The sequence below is a fragment of the Canis lupus genome, chromosome 21 (genome assembly GCF_011100685.1).
Source record: "Canis lupus familiaris isolate Mischka breed German Shepherd chromosome 21, alternate assembly UU_Cfam_GSD_1.0, whole genome shotgun sequence".
Taxonomy (NCBI): Eukaryota; Metazoa; Chordata; class Mammalia; order Carnivora; family Canidae; genus Canis; species Canis lupus.
This window is the reverse complement of record NC_049242.1, coordinates 12,602,191-12,624,704: the sequence shown is the minus strand read 5'-3', so window position 1 is coordinate 12,624,704 and position 22,514 is coordinate 12,602,191. Positions and strand designations below refer to the sequence as shown.

General features: G+C 34.7%; 1 protein-coding gene across 4 annotated transcripts in view; it reads left to right on the top strand.

Annotated features, from left to right (window-relative positions):
• The window catches only part of TMEM135 (transmembrane protein 135), a 286,961-nt gene that overhangs the window by 169,376 nt on the left and 95,071 nt on the right, over positions 1–22,514 (top strand). The window lies entirely within an intron of this gene.

Below are 22,514 nucleotides of genomic sequence, written 5' to 3'. Positions count from 1 at the left end.
ATTTTAAAGCAATTTTCAGTATTTGGGCAAGACTTTTACAGCAGTTATAAACATGTATGAAATGACAGTCTGTTGGCTAGAATTATGAAAGAAAACAAACCAGTTTAAAAAATCTCCGTGAGTTTAGTTCAGGGAATAAAATCATGTGAAAATAATATTTGTAATAGGTTTATTGGAAAATATTTGGGGAATTTACACTAAAAAGTAGTCTGTTAACTTTAATCAGCCTATGCAGTGGTGAAATATTCAGAAATTAAGTTTGATATTTGATTACATAATTGTAGGTATGCTCATATTGTAACTTAAAATCAAAATGGTTATTGAAATTATATTAACTATCATTTAACAGAACCCCCCCTTTTCACTGTAGTTCACTTAGTTAACTTAGTACAAATGCTGAGGAAGTAAAATTAAAAAGGATGATAAAGTCACAGAAATTAACTTGGTACAAATGCTGAGGAAGTAAAAAAAAGAATGATAAAGTCACAGAAATCCACTATATGTTGGATTATTTTAGGATACATCAGTCTTTTCAGCCTAAAAATTGTTGTAATTTGATTATGTCAGATTTAGATGCCTGGCTATTAGAATGTTTTCTTTTTCTTTTGTGCACAGTTGGGATTTGGTGTAGGGAGCCTGACATTGAGGCTTAGTTTTACAGGAAGATCTTTTCAGAGTTGTCAGGAAGTAGATTCCAAATATAATTGTGCACAGTCTGGCCACTTATTCAGTATTTCCTGACTTTTGATAAGACAGAGCCCAGGCTGAGTGAAATTTTCAGTGAAACCTGAACTTTCAGATTTTAATGCATAATCCTACAAGTGGGATAATGCTGTGTGTACTTCTAGTGCGTTTTAAAAAATACTGAGAATTCTTTTTGAAAATTACTATCCAAAAAAGGAATTGAAATTACTTTATGAATAGATTCATGTTTTTGTAACACACATTATCTAATGTTTAAATATGGGTTTTTAAAATTTAATTTTTGGAACACTGAAGGGCTATTAATGAAGCAAGTTATGTTTCTAAAGAAACCTGAGCTGAACTTATTTACAGTACCAGAAAAAGGAAATAAAGTATTTTCAGATTTAGCCTTTTACTTCAGACAAACAAAATTAAATATTCTTACTCTTTTTAGAAATTTCCTGATATAACAGAAGGTGCAATATCCAAATGGTTATGCTTTCTTTTAATGCAAGAAATTCCAATTCAGCTTGAATAGTAAAAATGTACATAGCATTCATACAGAATATTGTTAAGTATTATAAAAGGGAAAATACACTAATTTTCTTTGTGAAGGAAAACACTGTTCCTGTATCAGAATCAAGGAAGGAGATAGTAACTTATAATTTGACATTAGATGAATACCTCTTTCTGAGTTACCAAGTGAAGTTTGCTAGATTTGTGCTATGAATGAGATAGGTTCATTTATGGTATTTAACAGTTCTTTTTTTTTTTTTTTTTAATTTTTATTTATTTATGATAGTCACAGAGAGAGAGAGAGAGAGGCAGAGACACAGGCAGAGGGAGAAGCAGGCTCCATGCACCGGGAGCCTGATGTGGGATTTGATCCCGGGTCTCCAGGATCACGCCCTGGGCCAAAGGCAGGCGCCAAACCGCTGTGCCACCCAGGGATCCCGGGTATTTAACAGTTCTATTAAGATTAGTAGTTTTTCATTATTTTGGTTTACTTGTGGCTTATTTGTAGCCAGTATGTTTTTTTTAATGTGTGACTTGGCCAAAAAAAAAAAAAAAAAAAAAAAAGTGTCTCTTTGTTTGTTATGAATCTAAGCTTATTTTTTTTTCATCTTTTATCATTTGGAATATTTCTTGCAAATCCAAATTCATTTATCTGGATAAGTAGAATGGTGATTAGAAGGAAAAAGTTACAAAATTGTAAAAATTTTTATGTTATCAGAGAAGGAATTTGACATTTATTTGGAAAACAGTTAACAAAGCACAAATTAGCTATCCCAGAATCCATTTTTATTTTGTTGCATTATGCATTTTTATTGAGATGTTTCTTTTTGATCTAAATTTATTTAGAAGCTGGCATACTGGAGGGGAGAACTCTTGGAAACAATTAGAGTATAATAGAGAAAAAGAAAACAACAAAAACAACAAAGAAGTTAATATGGTGACTTTCCATGTTTAAAACATCTAAATAACTGAGTTTGATTAGTTCATTCCTTCAGTTTATCCTTTCTTTCTTTCTCTTGCATCATTCCTTCATTTTCTCCTTTCTTCCCTTCCTCTCTTGTTTTTCTCATCTTTCTCCTTTTTCTTCCCCCCTCCATCATTTTCACTTTCTTTTCCCCCCCGCCCCCCACTTCCAGTGAATGAACAAATGATTAAACCTCTACTATGTTCAGGCACCATGGCAGGAGGTGGGATCAAGTGAAAGGAATAGAAACAAATCTAAAAAGATTTTTTTAATTTTTATTTATTTATGATAGTCACAGAGAGAGAGAGAGAGAGAGGCAGAGACACAGGCTCCATGCACCGGGAGCCTGACGTGGGATTCGATCCCGGGTCTCCAGGATCGCGCCATGGGCCAAAGGCAGGCGCTAAACCACTGCGCCACCCAGGGATCCCGAATAGAAACAAATCTAAAAGGATACTTAGAAACGGGGAACATATGACTGAGGTGCCTAGTTTTGTAAATTCATTCAATGAATTTTGAATGTCTTTTATTTTGCTAGGCACTAGGGCTTATAATGGAAAAAGTATTTGGTGCTACAATGGAAGTATACCAAATACCATGGGAGCATAAAGAAAGGAACATCTTGGTCAGCCTTCACAAAAGATTCCTTATGCTGAGATTTGGAAGCCTGTATTATTAACAGTTATTTAATATCAGAATTTATGAATTTCGAGACTGCATTTTTGCAGACTCAGCTTTACTGCTACCCTAGAACCTTTAGAGTTATGGATGATGGCAGTGGGAAAACATCCTCTATTGTTACTGAGTTATCCCCATATCCTGGGGAGTAAATAGTTATCACAGTTGTGGTCTGAGAATAAGGAAAGATAGTATTTCATTCAGAAAATGAAATGTTCGTTGTCAGTATACATCAAAGGATGGCTGTGTTGTGCCCAAGATCGCGAATCCGAGAAACCACCAAGGAGCCGACACCGATGCAAACACACGAGCCTGGGTCCAAGTATACCCGACACAGCGGAGCAGGGGCTCGGACCCCGAGACTAAGAGGTTTAGCAACTTTACAGGGGCCAGTGGCCAATGGGATACGCAGAAAGTTGCACAGTCATGCTGGTCCACTCGCAGGTGGCCGATTGAATTACATTTTACCCTAAAGTGTCCATTTGAGCTGGCCTATCACTGAGCCGAGTTTCCGGTTAGGGTGTGCCCTGGGCTTGACTAGGGTGGGGCGGTGCCCTAAGTAATAAGCGGGTCGGCACAAGGCGGGTGCGGCACAAAATAGAGTCAGTCCTGCTCTGCTTGTCCAGGGGTAGGGGATTTTGCTAAATTTCCTGGGTCCCACAGGCTGGAGCCATGCTCAGGACATGAGCTTTTTTGGAGTTGCTCTCATATTCGTTTCTTTCCAGGTTACTCTGTGAAGGATACATGTAGTCCCCACATCACCTTCTTGATACAGTACTTTAAAAAAATTTTTTTAAATTTATTTATTAATGAGAGACAGAGAGAGGGAGAGGCAGAGACACAGGCAGAGGGAGAAGCAGGCTCCATGCAGGGAGCCCCATGTGGGACTCGTTCCCGGCACTTCAGGATCACGCCCTGGGCTGAAGGCGGCGCGGAGCCACCCGGGCTGCCCTCTAACAACTTTTAAAATACTTTTTATAATGTAAAAGTACTGTATCAGGGATCCCTGGGTGGCTCAGTGGTTTAGCGCCTGCCTTCAGCCCATGGGGTGATCCTGAAATCCTGGGATCGAGTTCTGCGTCGGGCTCCCTGCATGGAGCCTGCTTCTCCCTCTGCCTGTCTCTGCCTCTCTCTCTGTCTCTGATGAATGAATAAATAACCTCTTAAAAAAAAAAAAAGTTTTTAGAGCTGAAGGATCATTCTCGAAAGTTTCTGTGGAATCTAACCTACAGTAGTATTAGTATTTCTCCAAAGTTGATCACCCGTGTGTTAATAGACGGCTTCTTGGAATAGATTGCAGTAATGTCCTGGAATTTTGACCCACATCTGATTATTTCTGACCAAACTAATGTGTAAAAAGTATTTTATAGTATCAGAATATAAATAGCTAAAAATAATAACTTTAAAGTTGATAAAGCAGCACTTTCCAATTCTTAACACTTTTTCAACATGTTTATAATTGGCAGAGAAAAGTTAAAGGCAGTATTCTGAGGATCGATTGAGAAATTGATATTATTTAAATATTTAAAAACCAGAACATAGTTAGACTTTTATCTGGTCCTTCTAGTTTTTGCTAATGCATGAAAGTATGTATTATTCTGTACTAAATTCTGTACACAACTAAATTAAAGGAGGTTTTTGCCTTCAAAGTACTTACTGAATTGGCCTCTAGGGTGCCCAGAATCAGTATAGGTTATGACCAAATAGCTATCTTCATCCCACAAACCAAGGAACCTTCTTCCCTTTCCCTCTCCCTCTCCCTTCTGCCTTCTCTCCTGTCTTCCTTCCTTTTAAGAGTGAACAGTGGGTTTGATAACAGCCATTGTCAGCTGGCAGACATTGTTGACTGTTGATATGAAAAAGACATAAGTATCTTAGAAGCCTGCCTACAATAGGGAAATTATTTGTTAAAAATGCTCTGTAGTGTGGTAGGTAAATGTAAAATATTAAATTACTATTGGTATGTAGATAAATGCAGAAAAAATACTAATTAAAATGTAGGGCATATAAAAATTAGTAAGTCATTGTCCCTGTTCTCCTAGGACCTCAAGTCCAGTTTGAAGAGCACCAGATATATAAGAAATTATAATATAAGGCCAACTTTAATTAGTGTAATAATAGAATGGCATTTTGGTTTTTGGATGGAGTAATAAATTTGTTTTTAATTCTAAATGTCATGCTTTCCCCAGTATTTAGAAGAAATTTGGAATAAAAAAAGAACAAGAAGAAGTTTGGGAACTTTAGTAAATCCATTTTACTAGAAGGTGTATAGGAATGTAATAGAAGGTAAAGTTTAAAAAAATTTCCAAATTCTCGGATTTGGGAAGGTCTTAAATTTCCCTAGAATATACAAATTTATATTTTTATTAGTAATTCTTGTGGATTTATAAATACAGTTCTGGAGATTCTGCTTTTTATTGCCATATCAGAGCTTTCTTCATTCCAAAGACCTTGGATAAGACTACTGTTTAATATAAGGAAAATTAACATTAGCATTGAAGTTTTTGCTGCTACTGATTTTGAAACATAATTGCGTCTAGGACCAATTATAAGAATATTTAAAAACATGATATGAATGTCCAATACTGAAAAAATAGGAAAGCTCAATTAAAGACAAGTTATTGGGCTGGGAAATAGAAACAAATCCTAGATAAGCACTCAGATTTGCATTCAGTATGAGTCATGCTGATTATAACAGAATCACATGTTTGAGAATATATTCACACTCCAAACTTTTGTCTTTCTTTAGCTACCATTTCCATTTTCCTTGACAAAAACGATTCACAATTTGGGAAGAAAATTCAAATGAAGATTTCGTTGAGATAGTGATAAAATGTGTTCTTTTTAAGAAATTATGTCTTCTATTAAGTGTACCTAATTTGTCTTCAGTTATCTTTATTTTTTTTCAACACTCTTTATAATGGAATTTATAGTATGTGCTCAAGGATAATAAACACAGATTTAAATGACATATTCATCATATGTTAGGAGAAATATATATTTTTTTTACTTGGGAAAGTTTGATTCATTCATTGATCCAATATTACAGGAGCCAGAGAAGTCAGCCTTTGCTCAGTACAGAGAGGCCACTGCTATACTGACCAGCTGTCCCCTGCCCTGGTCACTATGTACAGATAAGGGGTCTGCTTAGCTTACTATCAAAGCCATCTGGCAGAGGCCAAAGGGCTGTGTTTGGGGGCCTGACTTCCAGAGACAGTGCCAGACCCATTGCCCCTTGACATTAGGCCCTCTGGGATCACTGGGGCTCCAACTGGTTGTCTTAATCCTGCCCCCCCCCCCCACTCCCTCCCCCACTCCCCCCGGGCCTTGCAGAGGCTGAGGAAGCTTGGCATGGCAGAGAGAGCCAAGTGTTAGAAGATAAGTTAAGCTTTCTAGTTATTTTGTAATAAATTCAGAGTTGCTTTTTTCATAGGGTAGATGAAAATAATAAGCTCATATGGGCTGGCCCTGTGAATTATAATTCCTAGTTTTACCTTACATGAATGTTTTGCATGATGTAGAACTAAAATAGTCCTAAAAGACACTAGAGATCAACCTGAGTTAAACTAGATGTGTTCTGTTTGACTTTAGACTAGTATGTCTCTTGTTAATTTAAATTAGATTCCACTCAATGATTACAAACTAAAATTGTCCGAGAAGTTTTCAAGAAATAAGTAAATGTTTCTATTAAGGTTCCTCATAATTTGTTTTGGCATTTCCAAAGGATTTTATTTTATTGGCTGGATTTTGAACAGTAGCTATATATGTCTTCTAAACAAATTTTGATAGTATTTTTTTAACCTGCAACCCCACATCCCAAAAGTCAATTTTTTCATAAGATGTCAGAAGTCCTTATACATTACCTTATTAGTTCAAGAGTATTAGTTAGCATTTGTTACACTGTGTCAAGTCTATGGTAGAGTTTCTCCCTTAGCTGATTACGTTTCTACTCTAAAGCCTACATCAGTGGAATGGAAGGTATATGGCAATTTTTCCAGCTCCCGACCTAAGGGTGCTCAGCAAGGACATTGCAAATTGATAAGGACTACATAAAGTCATGCCGTATTTGACAACAAACATGGTGACTTGGACAGAAAATTATTATTTATTTACTTTGTAAAAATTAAATCTAAATTTTTTTATTACAGTTTTTTATTTATTTTATTTTATTTTATTTTATTTTATTTTATTTTATTTTATTTTATTTTATTTTATTTTATTTTATTTATAGATTTTATTTATTTATTCATGAGAGACACAGAGAGAGAGAGAGAGAAAGAGAGAGAGAGAGAGGCAGAGACAGAGGCAGAGGGAGAAGCAAGCTCCACGTAGGGAGCCTGATGTGGGACTCGGTCCCGGGACCACGGGATCAGGCCCTGGGCCGAAGGCAGGCGCTAAACCGCCGAGCCACCCAGGATCCCCTAGATTGTTTTTTAACTGCTATTAAAAAACAAGTCTTTTCAAGCTATTGTTCCTTAATCATTGAAACAAGCTTTTCTTTGCAATTAGGCATATACTGCCTACTGATGTACAGTTCTGCCACTTGACAAATAGACTAATGCTATCAGAAAAATACACTTAGAGCATGTAGACTTTCTGTGTAATTGCCTTTGTGTCTATATATACATATATCTGTACATATAGTTTAGAATTTTTTTTTCCACTTTAACTGTTATTCTATAGTGTGAGTATTCTGTCAGCATTTTGGTTTGGTTAAAACCACAGGTTTACACAAGCCATGGTGTAAAAAAAAAGTGTGTGTGTGTGTGTGTATTGTGTGTGTGTGTGCGTGCACTATATATATTTTTTCTACCTTTTGGGAAAATTCACAATTCAGTACTTGAATGACTTCATATACATGTATCACTTTTCTTATATTCATGTCTTTGTCATATTAACATAATTGCTGGTGTGAGTGACCATTTATCATTATTTCTATTTTAATGAAGACAGATTACTGATTTATATTTAGAAGGAAAAGAGCTTAAACTCAAATCCTAGGTTTGCAATAATTATCCTTACTCTTTCAGTTCTGTTTCTGCTGAAATGGTTATGATATCTTCTTTGAAAATTTGGGCTGATACTTGCAGAAAAATGAGTTTTTGCTTTTTCAAAAAGCTACTTACAAAGAAGGGCATGTTCAGACTACCTCTCGCAGTCTAGAGAATGCAAAATGACCACAGAGAACTTTCTTAGAGTGTAGACACTGGGGAAGTCCTTGTGAAATGCTATTACAAGTGGTTTAATGTTTCTGAATGGCATAGGTTAGAGGGAGTGTCAAGAGGATGGAAACCTCCTTGTATTTTCCTCTCTGAGACAGTGCATTCATGGCAAAAACTAATCAAGTGCAGCTGCAAGATTAATCGTGTGGGGAAGCTGTAAACACAGAAAACTGTGACCTCTACTCAGAGCTCTGTTTTATGTACAAGCATTCACTTTGGGACTACTGACTGTGAACTTGAATGGACAATAATTTACTCAACTGAGCACAGAATAGTAGGATTTAGTAATTATTGAGCATGTTGGGCGTGAGATGGACCTCTGCAGATTTCTCGTTGAGGCATTTGAGATGACTAGCGTAGGCCTAAGTGAATGAGTAGAGCGAAGAAAGAGCTTAGGTTTGTAAAGCCAGGAGGGAAGTTTGCCACTATTAACCTTTGAATCTTTTCCTTGAGCCCGTCTACTTCTAATGGAATTTCACTTCAATCCTCAATATAACTTATCCTTCTCTAAGTCTCATTAATCATTGTTATAAACTCCTCACTAAAATATGAGTAAAATAAAATAATTAGTAATTCTCAATTATTTTATAGAAATGAGTGGTTTTAAATTATGAGTAATTTTATTTTTAATAGGAAATAGTTTATCTACCTACCTATTATAATTCATGTAGGCATTCACAGAGCTTTGTCTACATACATACAAAATGTTGTTATTTAGAAAGTAACCTGACTAGACATTTGAATTGTCTTGTTAGTTTTGGTAATCTTAGAATTAACTCAAGATAGTCAACACTATATAATGCTTTATTTTTATAATGTGTAAGTCATTTTATGATTTATTTTAGGATTAAAAAAATATTAGTAGGCTTTATTTTTTAGGGAAGTTTTAGGTTCCCAACAGATTTGAGAAGAAAGTATGAAGAGTTCTCATATTACCTCTTCCCTCTCCAAGCCTCCCTTCTTATCAGCATCCCCCACCAGAGTGGTAAATTTGTTATAATTAAAGAACCTATGTGGATACATCATTACCAACCAAAGTCTGGATTTTTATTCCAGAGTTTCCCCCTTGCTCTTATTCCTTCTATGGGTTATAACAAATGTATAATGACTATAGCTGCCATTATAGTGTAATACAAAGTTTCATTGCCTTAAAAATCCCCTGTGTTTTGTCTCTTCATCCCTTTTTCTCTGCAAACCTCTGGCAGCCACTGATCATTTTATAGTCTCTGCCTTTTCTAGAATATCATATAGATGAAATCAGCTGCTTTTGCTTAGTAATAAACATTTTTAAATAAATAATTTTTATTTTATTTTTAATAATGTGCATTTAAAGGTTCCACTGTGTCTTATTGTGGCTTGTTAGCTCTTTTTTTTTTTTTTTTTTTTTTAGTGCCAAATAATATTCCATTTTATTAGTTTAGCTTTTAGGAATGGAAGAAGTTTGGGGTGCTGGGTGTCTCAGTCAGTTGAGCATCTGCCTTTGGCTCAGCTTATGATCTCGGGGTCCTGGAATGGAGCCCTGCATTGGGCTCCCTGCTCTGCTGAGTCTGCTTCTCCCTCTCTCTGTCCCCATTGATCATGCTCTCTATCTCAAAATAAATAAATCTTAAAAAGTAATTGAAGAATTTTTTATTTAAGAAAATTTCATTTTAATTTTCATTCTTGTTAAGTAAAGCACAATTATTCCTATTTTGCAGATGAAGAAACTGAGGTACAGAAATAAGTTTTCCATAAACAGATTGCTAGGAATTATAAATTCAGAAATTGAATCCCAGAAGATCTTGTTGCTGCTGTATCATCCTGTCTTAGTGAAAGAATATGTTAACAGAAGTAAAATCTGATATGTTGGAATTTTAAGTGCAACTGAATTTTTATTAAAAACGCTATCTTTTTACATCTTTTACATTCTGTCCATTAGCATTATTTTTTATATGAAAAATAAACTGCTTTGGGAAAAGAAAATATAGTGAATCTGTATAGTATGTACTATTTGCCATTTTACTGAGGTTTTAACTAGAGTGTTAATAGACGCAGTTTAAATTGCACTAACTTTAAGATTTTATTCAGTACAGAGTTTGTCCTGGCTTTCATCCTTCTGTAATCTTGTAAATTATATATACTTTTCCTGAAGCAGTCAGTGAATATAACATGCTAATTGTTTAGGTCATTCTTAAGATGCCTGCTACTTGAAGGAGTTAATTTTATCATATGATGACAGCTAATGTCAGCTGTACATTATGAAAGCTCCTACTTTGGGAAAAGTGAGAAATAATTTAGGTTTGTGTATAATGTGCTTTTTTCCCCTTATGTTGTCAAAAAACTGACATTTGAAAAAATTACATATGTAATTACTACACTGAACAATTGCACTTAGTTTGCTAAAATATATTAATGTTGAATTTATATTAAGCCATTCAGGAACTTTATTTTAATGACAGTTACACGTGTAGTACTATAATGCAGTCTGTCTTGTGATTACATTTTCTTAGACATAAAAGATTTAAAAGCACTCTCCATACATAAATATACACACATGCTTTTGGTTTTAATTTTAAAGAGAATCTTACTAAAGTCTTTCTATCATTACCACTTCAGCAGTTTGCAGTTTTATTAACCAATATGACTTTTGAGGGACAAGTGTTAAACCACACGTGTATCTATATAAAATACACTTTTATATCATGCAAATATGTGTGTGCAATAACATATGTCACATAATAGACATTTCCTTCAAGCCTTGTGCTAATTTAGTTATATGGATTTTCTTGCTTAGTTTAATGTTGATAACCTATGAAGTAGATGTTATTATTTTCATTTTACAGTAAACTGTGGCTTAAAATAACTAAATACCACACGATCACACTCTTGATAAGTGGGGTATTGTCAAGAATTAGAAAGAGTCAGAGGTTTTGTCCTGCCTGGAGGCTAGAAGATTAGCCTGCCTTGGTTTCATGAATGCTGGCAGAAGGTATGAGGTTTCTTTTCAGAGACAAAATACTATTGCTTACAGCAATAGCAGTAGACAGAATATTATCATTTTCTTGTAGTGGTTTCTGGAGCTCTGGTTCTTCTAGGGTGAAGTGAAGAGTGCCAAGTGATACCTGTAAACATAGTAGACTGCATGACAAGAAGGAAACTCAGCTTGGGGAACCCAAATCTTTTATAATGGGCAGTAAGCATGCCTTTTTGCTCCAGAGCAAAAAACTGTATCTTCCAAAGTTGTTCACTATACACAGACATCCTAGAACAAAAGAGGAGTACCTTTCTTGTAAGACATGCAGAAACATGAAAGACCTATGTAGAGTTTTTCTCCCAGTCAAGTGTTGGTAGAATGACTCTAGACTGAATCTCTTAACTATTCCTTATTATAGTTTCTCCCCCAGTAAAATATTTTTGCCTTTATTCCTTCTTTTCCTTTTCTCCTCTATGTAGTCTTTTCTAGGTTGTTGTTGGTCATTCAAATAATTTTTAGAATTTCTTTTCTTACTAACTTTACTGCCATTACTTGTTGCTGGACACCTCTTTTGATTCAATTACTGTAGATAATCTGGGAGGTCTTTTCCCTTGCTTTTTGTTTTTCTCATTCATTTTGTTTTTGGCCTCTTTCTGGAAGTCCCTTATGAATCTATAATAGGTTTATTTGCCAGTCTTTGTTCTATGAATGGGTGGATTGAATATTCATACAAGTGACCCATCAAACCCAGGCCTTTTGGCCTAGTATTTAAGACCATCTATAATTTGTTCCTTTCTTGTGTATTCAACTTTTCTTCCTAGTGCTTCCCTACAGAGTACAGTATAATACTTGTTTCCATAACTATTCTTTATTCATGTTGTTTCTTCTATCTGAAATGCCCATCGTAGTTCTCTGAACTCTACCTGTCCTTCTCCATGAAACTCTGTTAGACAATATTGAATGTACATTCTGTGAGTACTTAATTGTATTTTAAATCAGTATTTATTATGTAATGCTAATTACTTTTGAATTAAAATAATTTTTCTAGTTTTTGTCTATGGCAAAAGTCAGAGACTATGTCATCTACATTCTTTGTGTGCTCCTGAAAGAAATGGTGGCTGTGAACCTCAGAAGAAATGAGAGGTTACATAGAAAGAAATAGTTGTGGAGACAACGTGTAGGGAAGATATGGGATCATGGTTGAAACAGGGCTTTTTAAGGAGTAATGTGAAATGGGATGGCACAGTTCTAGGATTGTTTGATGGAATGGTGGCTATGGATTTCCAGTAAGCAATTAAGACCTACTTTTGATATTTGAGTAAGAATGGTATGATGAAAATGGTGCATTAGGAGACATGTCTGTCGATTTACTATGGATTGGGAGAAGTGAGTACTAAGAAGCCAGCTAGAAGGTATTTGTAGTTATCTAAGATTGGATTGCTAGCTATTTTAGTGTTAAAATAGTTACATAGTTACATAGCTATTTTAGTGTTAAAACTAATACTTGGGAGGGATCATTGGCTGGAGTAGGATGGAGTCATTGCCATTTCTGTAGCAGGACATAATTTAATACCATAGTAGTTTATGTGAAAATTTGATACAGCAAGTGATATTATAGCTTAACATTTATGATGCTAATGTAGGCCATGGGGAGATACTGATGAATGAGACAGCCTCCTGTTTTTCAAACCTAAAAGTTGACTGATTATAGTAATTTGTTAGATTTTGTTCATGCTCTGTGTCCCTTCCTTGTACTGAGTCCATATCCCATGCTCTGTTCATCACTGTTTGTCAACATGCTGCTAATTGGGGAATTGGGAAAAATAGTGAGTGTCTTGGTGAGTCTTTGTCTCCTCTCACAGAGAATAACCTCTCTGGCAGATAGCTTGACAGGTTGGACATGGGGATTCACTTTCTTACTAATTGTAATAAATTTTCATTTTCCTTTTATCACTAGGCTGAACTGGTCACTTATGTTTGCACAGGTGGTTGTGAACTACTGTTCTAGTCATTTAAAATGTAATTTATTTTGTAATACTTTTATTGAAACACAGCTTTGTAGTAACATTTCATAAAGTGAGGAAATGATATGCATCTGGTTTGAAAAGTCCATACTATGTTCCAGATTATTGGCAAAACTTCAGAAACTGCATCCGAGAGTAATATGTAGTCATTTGTGTGAAATGTTGTGATTTAGTATTCAGTAATGCTAGTGATACATGTCTATAGGTAGTGGATAAAAATTGAGAATTGTGAAAATTTGTTATGATCAATCTCAAATTACTCCAGGACCACAGAAAAGCAAATGATGGTACATTTAACTCATGCAGGAATTTTTAAATTTTGTGCTCTTTTCTTCCTATCCATGGTACAGATTACTTCCATAATTGTTCAGAAATAAAGATTTATTAAATAAAATAATATAAAAACAGATCTCACAATGAAGACAAATTTTTCTAAAGTATCCATAATGTAACCTGTGGTAGTATTGTTGAGAGGCTAAATCAGAAACATCTGTCAGGAATATTTACATTTAATGTTAGTTTGAGAATATTTATTACATACATAGAGTGTCATTAATCAGAATAAAAAGTTTAGTCTACACAAGTTTAATCTTCAAAGGCATTTTGGCAGGATACTAATAGTTTAAAAACTATTTTAGCAGGAACCATTATTTTGGGGGTTTTATTTTCATTTCTGTTAAAGTCTTGTTTATACATTGTTGTTGCAATGTAGATGACTAAACTTGAAAAACTTGAAATTATCTCCATGCTTGGATTCTTTATATATATATATATACATATATTAATATATAAATATGTAAAAATATATTTATAAATATATATACATATATTTATATAATATATATTTATATATATTATATATATATTAGTATGTACGTTAGAACCTGTGTTGGTCATAGTAGCCCACTTAAAGGTTAAGGTTGAAGAAAATTCTGTCTCCCTAGCCTGCTATAATGTTGAAAATTATGAAGACATGCATTTGATCTAGGCAAGGCATGACGAGAGAGTATACCTAACTAAAGTAGTAGTTAGCTATCACTCTTAGGGATTTTTCTGATTAAATTTATTGATAATTAGCATGGCACAGAATGCTAGCTAGGGCAAAGGATGAGGAAAGGGAGGTAGGAAACTTTTTAGAAATTGTAGCTCAGATATGTTTAGTTTGAAGCTTTGGGCTATTAAGTTCTTGGGACAGAGCATTTGGCACTGCTGAAAGCAGCACCGAGTTTTATGTTTTAAAAGATTTTAAAGTTTACCTAGGGTTGTGAAATTAATAATTCTGCTTTTTGTATTGCCCTTAGAAGTTTTGCTGTGATCCTCATACCTTATGGCTCTTGTTCTCTGATTCCCTGTGATCTTTGCTATACCTGAAATGGTTTCAGGAGACTTTCCAGGTGTCCCTTAGATCTCTCTCTGGGATTCGAAGAACACATGTTTCTAGTTTAATGATTTGTCAGTAGGTAACATTGTTTACTTAATTGAAAGCATAAATTTTCCAAGCTGTAGTAAGAGTAATCACCACCATTTATTGAACCTCGTCACTGTGCCAAGTAATGTGCTAAATGCCTTACATGCATTTATTACTTTATTAAGTACTTAAAATAGCTGAGAAGGTATGCATTCTTAGTCCCATTTTTACAAATATAAAACTGAAGCTCAGAGAGGCTATTTCAGTTGCCCAAAGTCACACACAATAAAGACTTCAGAGCCTTAGTACTTTACAGAATAACACACTACCTCTTGGAGTATTAAGTTTTTAATGAAGTTGGATTTTGGTATTTCCTATAAATATACTGTTTATTATCATTACATAACTATATACCTTTCACATATGCCTATTTCATGGAAGATTTTAAAAACAGATCTGTCATTGCTATTGCTAAATTCTCTATCTCTGGTCTTCCACCCGTAGGCATTCTATTGTTACGAACTTAGTGAGATCCACAGAGTAAAAAGTATATTGAAGAAAATTAGGAAGAAAACACAGAAAGTAAAGAGACCTTATGGAACTGAGGAGGCCACAAGAACCATTATAAAATGGTAACTTCATCATTCACTATCTTGAGTTAGTGTGCCTCTCTCTATTCCTTTTAAAGCTCAGTTAGTTGATTGGAAGATGGAGTTTGGGAAGACAGAACAACTAAAGAGATCTGTTTTTAAACCATTCTTTCCTCTTGAGGCCTTGTTTGTGAAGATCCCCAAGTATAACGTATTGAAATTCTCTTGAGATAGTATAGCTGACAGTAAATAGGTAAAGAAAGGGCTTTTTGACTTCACAACTGTGAGATCTGGGGCATGTTTATTAGCTTATTTAGTATTAACTTTTCATGTAAAATGGACATATTAATATATACTTATGATTTAGTAAGATGACAGAATCAGATATTATACATCTATCCATATATAAAAAATAAGATACATAGAGAACACTTAATAGCTGGTAGTAAATATTAACAGGTAGTACAACTAATCTGCATAAAATAAAAGTTCTTGTTTGGGGTGCCTGGGTGGCTCAGCAGTTGAGTGTCTGCCTTCAACTCAGGTTGTGATCCTGGAGTCCTGAGATTGAGTCCCATATCAGACTCCCTGCATGGAGCCTGCTTCTCCCTCTGCTTATGTCTCTACCTCTCTCTCTGTGTCTCCCATGAATAAAATAAAATCTTTAAAAATAAAATTTAAAAAATAAGTGTTTTTTTTTTTTTTTTTTAGTAAAATGTGTAGAATTTATTTAGTTTTGAACTGTTAAAAGATAAACTGAGACAGTAAAATTTAGAAGAGTTTATATGAGCAAACAAAAATTTTAATCAGGCAACACCAAACTGAAAGTGGTTGGGAGTGCTCTGTGGACAGGAGCGGGGAAAGGCTTTTTATACAGTAGAAATGGAAGCAATGCAAGGAAATTATATGATTAACTATAGCTTAATTGGGTGTCTGATTTGGGAAACTTTGTTGGGTTGTGATTTGTGGTTCTTAGTTTTCAATTTCTTAACCTTGAGGCATCTATAGGAATTTATTCTATGTTAGGTTTTGTCTTGCTTATTAAGCAACAAGCATAGAGCCAAGGCATAGAGCCACCTCAGTCTAAATAAAGGCTTTCTTGTTTCATTTCTTTAACTACCTGCTTTAGCTCTTCTTCATTTTTTTTTTTTTTCTTGCTGGGAAATGGTAGCAACTGTGAATATCTCTTGCCCCAATTGTGAGAGTTACAAAATGGATGGACTAAAGCACAGGTATATAATTACTCTAAAGGATCAGAATGGTTCCTAGGTCAGAATAAAATTTGTCTGAAATACAATTGAATGTAACAATAATTCTAAAGGAGGACTTTGTAAATTACACAGGGTGTTGGTCATTCAAGAAAAGGAGAACTAGGAGTTGTAACAGAAGGTTAGCAGTGCCAGTATTGTAGAGATAATGCCATGGCCTGGGAGTATAAATGTCCTATGCGTGAGAGGCATATTTCTACTGATCTAATAGAAATGGTGTTTTTGTTTTGTTTTGTTTTGTTTAGCTTGCTATCACTATATAATGAAACCTCAATTAGCTCGTCTTGCTCTTATGCTTTGTTCACCAGTAAATCTTCTGGTTATAATGTGGCCTCTTATGGAGCTTACATTTAGGGAGAATATTTATTAATAAGAGCCTTGGAACATATTGTTGCTTTGGCAGTTAAATTTTATATTATAAATTTATAAACTACATTTTGGCTAGAGCTGTCTCTGATAGCTTAATGAATGTCAGTAACCATTTATAAACTGGTCTCTTTGCATGCTAAGAAATCAGATTTCTTTGCCTACTGAAAGTCAAACTGGTACCTCTCCAATAGCGTCCCATAGAACGTATGCTACCAAATTCTAGTAAATACAAACTTTTATTGTTGTTGCAACGATACAGTTCTGTTGTGATATCATATGGCAGTACATTGACCTTAATGCATCTTGCAAAGTGATAAAACCTGAGATTCCTAGAGTGTGATGAGAAGGCAGGACCTAAGAAAGATTTCTGGGCCATTTGAGAACTTTGCCTCTACAGTTAAAGGAGTATCCATTTATACTCAGAGACTACAGAAGGGCAACTTTCAAGCTTCCAAACTAGTAGATACTGGTACCTACTAGAATCTATATATATACTAGATATAATAGCTATATCTCTTGTTCTCTACTGGATCTCCAGCATGGTAGTATGTCTTCAGTAAATTTTTGTGGAAATAGTGAGTAGAATGAATAGTCAATCAGTCTGGAATCAGAGGTCAGTCATGAATATATAAAACATAGAATACACTTCTTTTTAGAAAGACTACTTTTTAAAGGTATAATTGACCTATCAAAAGCTGTACATATTTAATGCATACAACTTGATGAGTTTAGAGATATGTATAAATCTGTGAATTCATTGCCAGAATCAATGCCATAAGCTTATCTATCACATCCAAAAGTTTCTTCACACTTCTATATTCTTTCTTTTGTGTGTTTTTTTGTTTTGTTTTTGTAGAACATGTTCTTTTAATGACTTAATAAAGATATGTATTTTGGCTGATAACACATCTATTATCCTATTCTAAATGGTGACTTAAAAAGATCTTCTAGCTGTTCATTTTAGCAGCAGAAAGTCTGTATAAGTGAACTATTACTTCTGTCCATCATTCCATAATGATGTGGCATTTGAAAATAGAGACAAAATTAAGACAAAAAAGTGAATTCTTTTATGGAAACTGTGATCTATTGCTCTAGTGTAGTAGTAGTTGTAACCATTGCTGACTTGGGTGTTATTCTGAGTCTTAATTTTTTAATTCCAGAACACAGAAAGGTTGAGAACCTCTGTTCTAGACTGTGAATTCTCGGTGTATTAAAGTCCTGCTAGGGATCTGTGGGCCACTAGGTGATCTTCTCCAGATACCTTGCCAGTGAAAAACCTGCCTGTTTTCAAACTTCCTTTGACTTAGTAGGATTGGTGATAGGTATGTTTAAGTCATATTTGCAGAATACCTGTATTGGAAAGTACCTCTTGGTAGGCTGTGCTGTAGGTCATTATGTGAAGGAGAGTTTTCTTTAAGAATAACATACTACCTATGTAGTTCAGACTATATAACACTTTTTTTTTTTTTAGTGTTTTCTTTTGGTTACAGCACGGGATTATGAGGCAAAAAATATATATGCTAGTAATTACAGTGTTTGCTTAATTAAATGGTCTTATTTTAAGTATTTAAAACATTTTCCCTTATATTACAGCACTATGGAATGTTATGGGGAGGAAAGACTAAAGCTATGTATGGGTCACTTTTGCAGAGTTTCTGCTGCTACAACAATTGAATGATTCTAAGATATTTTTTCAGCCAACCTTTTGAATAAAGAATTGGAGAAAGATGTGTTAGTTGCCAAAATATGCATCTTTATTAGGTCATAAAAAGTATGTTCTAGGTTTTATATATCCATAATCAACTTCCTATTCAAACTGATGGAATATATAAGGAAATATAGTTTCTAAATAATTTTATTCTGTTACTAAATTTTTATCATATATTTAAAATCAACAATTCATTAGTATTTAGTAACGCAGAAACCTGTTTTCTTTTAGATTCATTAAAATGTTTCAAATCATCCTAGATTAAATTGTTTCTAAAAGATACACATTTCTTTAACATATTAAACAAATTGTTAATTATTACTACTACTAATATGAAGTATTTTTAAATCCCATAATATCTATACATTTAGGACCTATCAAATTGATTAAGGTTCTTTATTCTACAGTAAATTATATCCAGATTAATTTTGAGCTTTGCTTACTTACTGTCTATTGCTGTATAGTGAACCTTCCTCAAACTTGGTGGCTTCCAGACAGCAGAAATTTTGCTTATGATTCTGCACATCAGCAATTTCATCTGGACTTAGCCAGGCAGTTGTTCTGCTGGTTTCTCTCGGGATTACTCACACAGCTTTAATATTCTAGTACCTTGATTGGGGCTTCATGGTCTCAGATGATGTTGGCCCAGACATTGGCTTCTCTGTCTTCCTGGTCTCTCAGCCTCCGATTGGTGATTGATCACAAGGTTCCAAGAGGTGATACTGGAGCCTCGGTTTGGGAGTCACACAGTGTCACTTTTGCCACATTCTGTTGATGAAAGCAAATCGTAGGATTAACCCAAGAAGGGAGAAATCTCTCTATCTCTGTCTTTAATGAACAGAGCTGTGAAGTCAAATTGCAAGTGGGCAGGCTCATAGGGATAGGAGAAATTGTTCTGGCCAACTTTGCAAACAATATAATATTCTTAACCAATTTCTTGTTTTCCTTTTGCTTTCAGCTATGACATCATTATTTTTATGCCTTCCTCCGGCATCCCAGTCTCCTACCTTTCAGTTCTGTGCTGAATTTGCTACTGTTTTTGAGACCACTTAACCCACATTTCTAGAATGACTTGTAAACTAAGAAACACACTGTGAGAAAGGACATGAGGTAATTTACTATAAATCAAGTACATGCTAGTTGTGGCATCTCTTTCAGGCTCTGAACTTTTTTTCTTTTTCAAACTATGTGCCAATATAGTGTTTCCTGAGATACTCTTCACATATTTCTAGAGTTTTGCAGAACCTCTCAGGAACTCCTGTGTAGATGGCATGGGAGACAAAGCAGTACCTCAGGCAGAACATTTCTATATTTATTTATTTTATGTGAATAAAGAGTTTCTTTGCTTAAAAAACAAAACTAATTACCATTTTAGGTAATTAGACTTATTGACCAACCAGCTGAGTTGTGGATATGGGAGGTTAATAATTCAGGCAAAACACAAATGATTTAAAGCCTTATAAAAATACTTTTACCTTAAGCCAATTCTAAAATATGTTTTCTAAATAGGAAGTTGTATGCTTTAGTTTTATCAGATATTTAAAAAACATATTCTAGAAATTTAGCAGTCCTAAATTCAGAGCACCAATTACACGCTAAAATGAAGTTATACAAAATTAAGAACTAACTTACATCTAAGAAAGCAATGATTATAGTAAAATAGCAAAATGAAGAGTCTTAGTATGTTTAAAGAATATATATCATTTAGCCCACCAAAGAGGGAGTAGATCTTTGTTTTAAAGAATTTAAAACTTTATCAAGAATCTAATGCTATTTCAATGAAAAGGAAGTAATTAGAAATTATTAGAAAATAATTAGAAAAGAAAAATTATTCCATAAGTTATAGATGTAATTTTGAGGATATAAAAGCTTAAATTTAAAAAAAGGTTTTATAAATGTTGCTATAAATGCATATTTGATCCAGGGCAGGACCTGCCTGGAGCTGAAAGTCCAGTTCCTCTGTACCTCTGTAGAATAGCATGAGTGACTCCTTGGCCATTGAGTACCTAAGTTTTTTTTTAAGATTTTATTTATTTATTCATGAGAGACACAGAGAGAGAGGCAGAGACAGATGCAGAGGGAGAAGCAGGTTCCATGCAGGGAGCCCGATGTGGGACTTGATACCGGGACCTGCCAGGACCACGCCCTGGGCCAAAGGCAGGTGCTAAACCGCTGAGCCACCCAGGTGTCCTGAGTACCTAAGATATTGTTTGAGATTGTCTAAGTGTCCCTTGTAGTTCTGACCTACAGAGGGATGAAGGTATTGAGGTTATCATCTTTGAAGGACTGATTTTGTGGAAGTTTTTTTTTTTTTTTTAATGAACTAGAAATTAGAGGTGTGATTTAGAGAAGGTAGATTTCAGTGCAATGATGAGGAAGAATTTTCAAATAGAACTGTCCAAAAAAGTAGATTTGGTTGCCTGGCAAAGTTGAGAGTTTTTCATTCTAGGAGATTTTTAAGCGAAAGCTGTATAGTGATCACTTATGTTCATCACAGAAGGGACTCATGTAGCAGACAACTGGTTAGATTAGATAGTTCTTAGGGATTTATCAGTGCTTAGGATTGTATGAGTTGTCCATGTAAAAAATCTGTAGGCTTCCTCTAGGTTAATGGTTTCAGGTGGTAGCAATTTTGAATGCCCTCTAAGAGCTATTTGGCAATGTTTGGAGACATTTTTGGTTGTCCTCACTGGTGTTGGGGGTGCCATTGTCATCGGGTGGGAAAGGCTAGAGATGCTGCTAGACATCCATAGTGCATGAGATAGCCTCTTACTTCTCAACACCTAATAGCAAAGAATTGTCACTAGTGCCAAGGGTGAGAAAATCTGGGACTGGGCTCTATAGATTTGGCAGAGTGAGTGATTTACAATGTGGTCCATTTGATCTTTGAGACCGTTCTGGGCCTGAAGTGATTAGTCCAGCTCCTAGTGGCTGTAGGCAGAAGTGGAAAGTTGGAAACAATTATTTTCAACAGCTTCTTACCCTGCCCTTCACATTGTCAATTCCATTGCTCTTTGCTTTGTAAGGTCTGCCTCTGTACCATCCTTCTGGGCCTGTCCTCTCTAATGACTCTTGATCTCATCAAACTTAGCTCCCTTGGGCCCTATTTCTTCCACATCTGTTCTCTATTACCTAGATAATAGAAAAATGAATATACCCACTCATATTGATTTTAGTGCCTTTCCCTTAATTGGTGATAATGCCTGAATCTTATTTTCTCCCCTAGTGTTCATGTTGATTCTATTGGATCCTCCCAAGATGGACAATTGTCTATTCACAGGGCTGTAAAATTTGCAGGTTGCCATTTATACAGATGATATGTGGATACTTGATTAAAGCAAGACAGTGGTATTCTTGTCAAATATCTGTTCAAAATGATTTACATAAAAATTCAAACAAGTCATTAGAAATATTTGCATACATTTATATGAAACTAATTAGAGCTAGCAACTCAGATTAAAATATATCAGTGAAAGCAATTTGAGTACTGGAAGTTACTATTACTATTTTTAAAGATTTTATTTATTCATGAGAGACACACACAGAGAGGCAAAGACAGACAGAGGGAGCAGCAGGTTCCCTGCAAGGAGCCTGATGTGGGACTTGATCCCCAGACCGAAAGCAGATGCTCAATGCTGAGCCACCCAGGTACCCCTGAGTACTGGAAATTATTTTATTTATTTATTTTTTTTACTGGAAATTATTAATACTAAGAATAACATATAATCACTTGGGTAGAGATCACTTAACTTTTGAAGGCTAGTTGGCCAGCAGTTTTATTTATATATGTATACAGAAATGGAATAATCAGGCAGTAGTTTTGTGTTGAAATTTAGCTTATATAAGTAAAATGCTTTGATTTGCAGTTTGGTGACTAACAATCCAAAATGAAATTCAGGTGTCACCTTATTGTTATAGATAACGGGAAAAGTTTTCTTCTAGTCCCTCATACTATAGCTATATATAGCCATATATATATATATAGTAAATAATGAGTATATTTAGTTAAATAATTTATTTTTTGCTCAATTAGGTCTCAGTATATATAAAAGTCTTTTTCCAGTGAAATTTTTGGAGCAGAGTTATTACCAATATTTTAATGTTTAGTTTTCATTTAAAAACTGGTCATT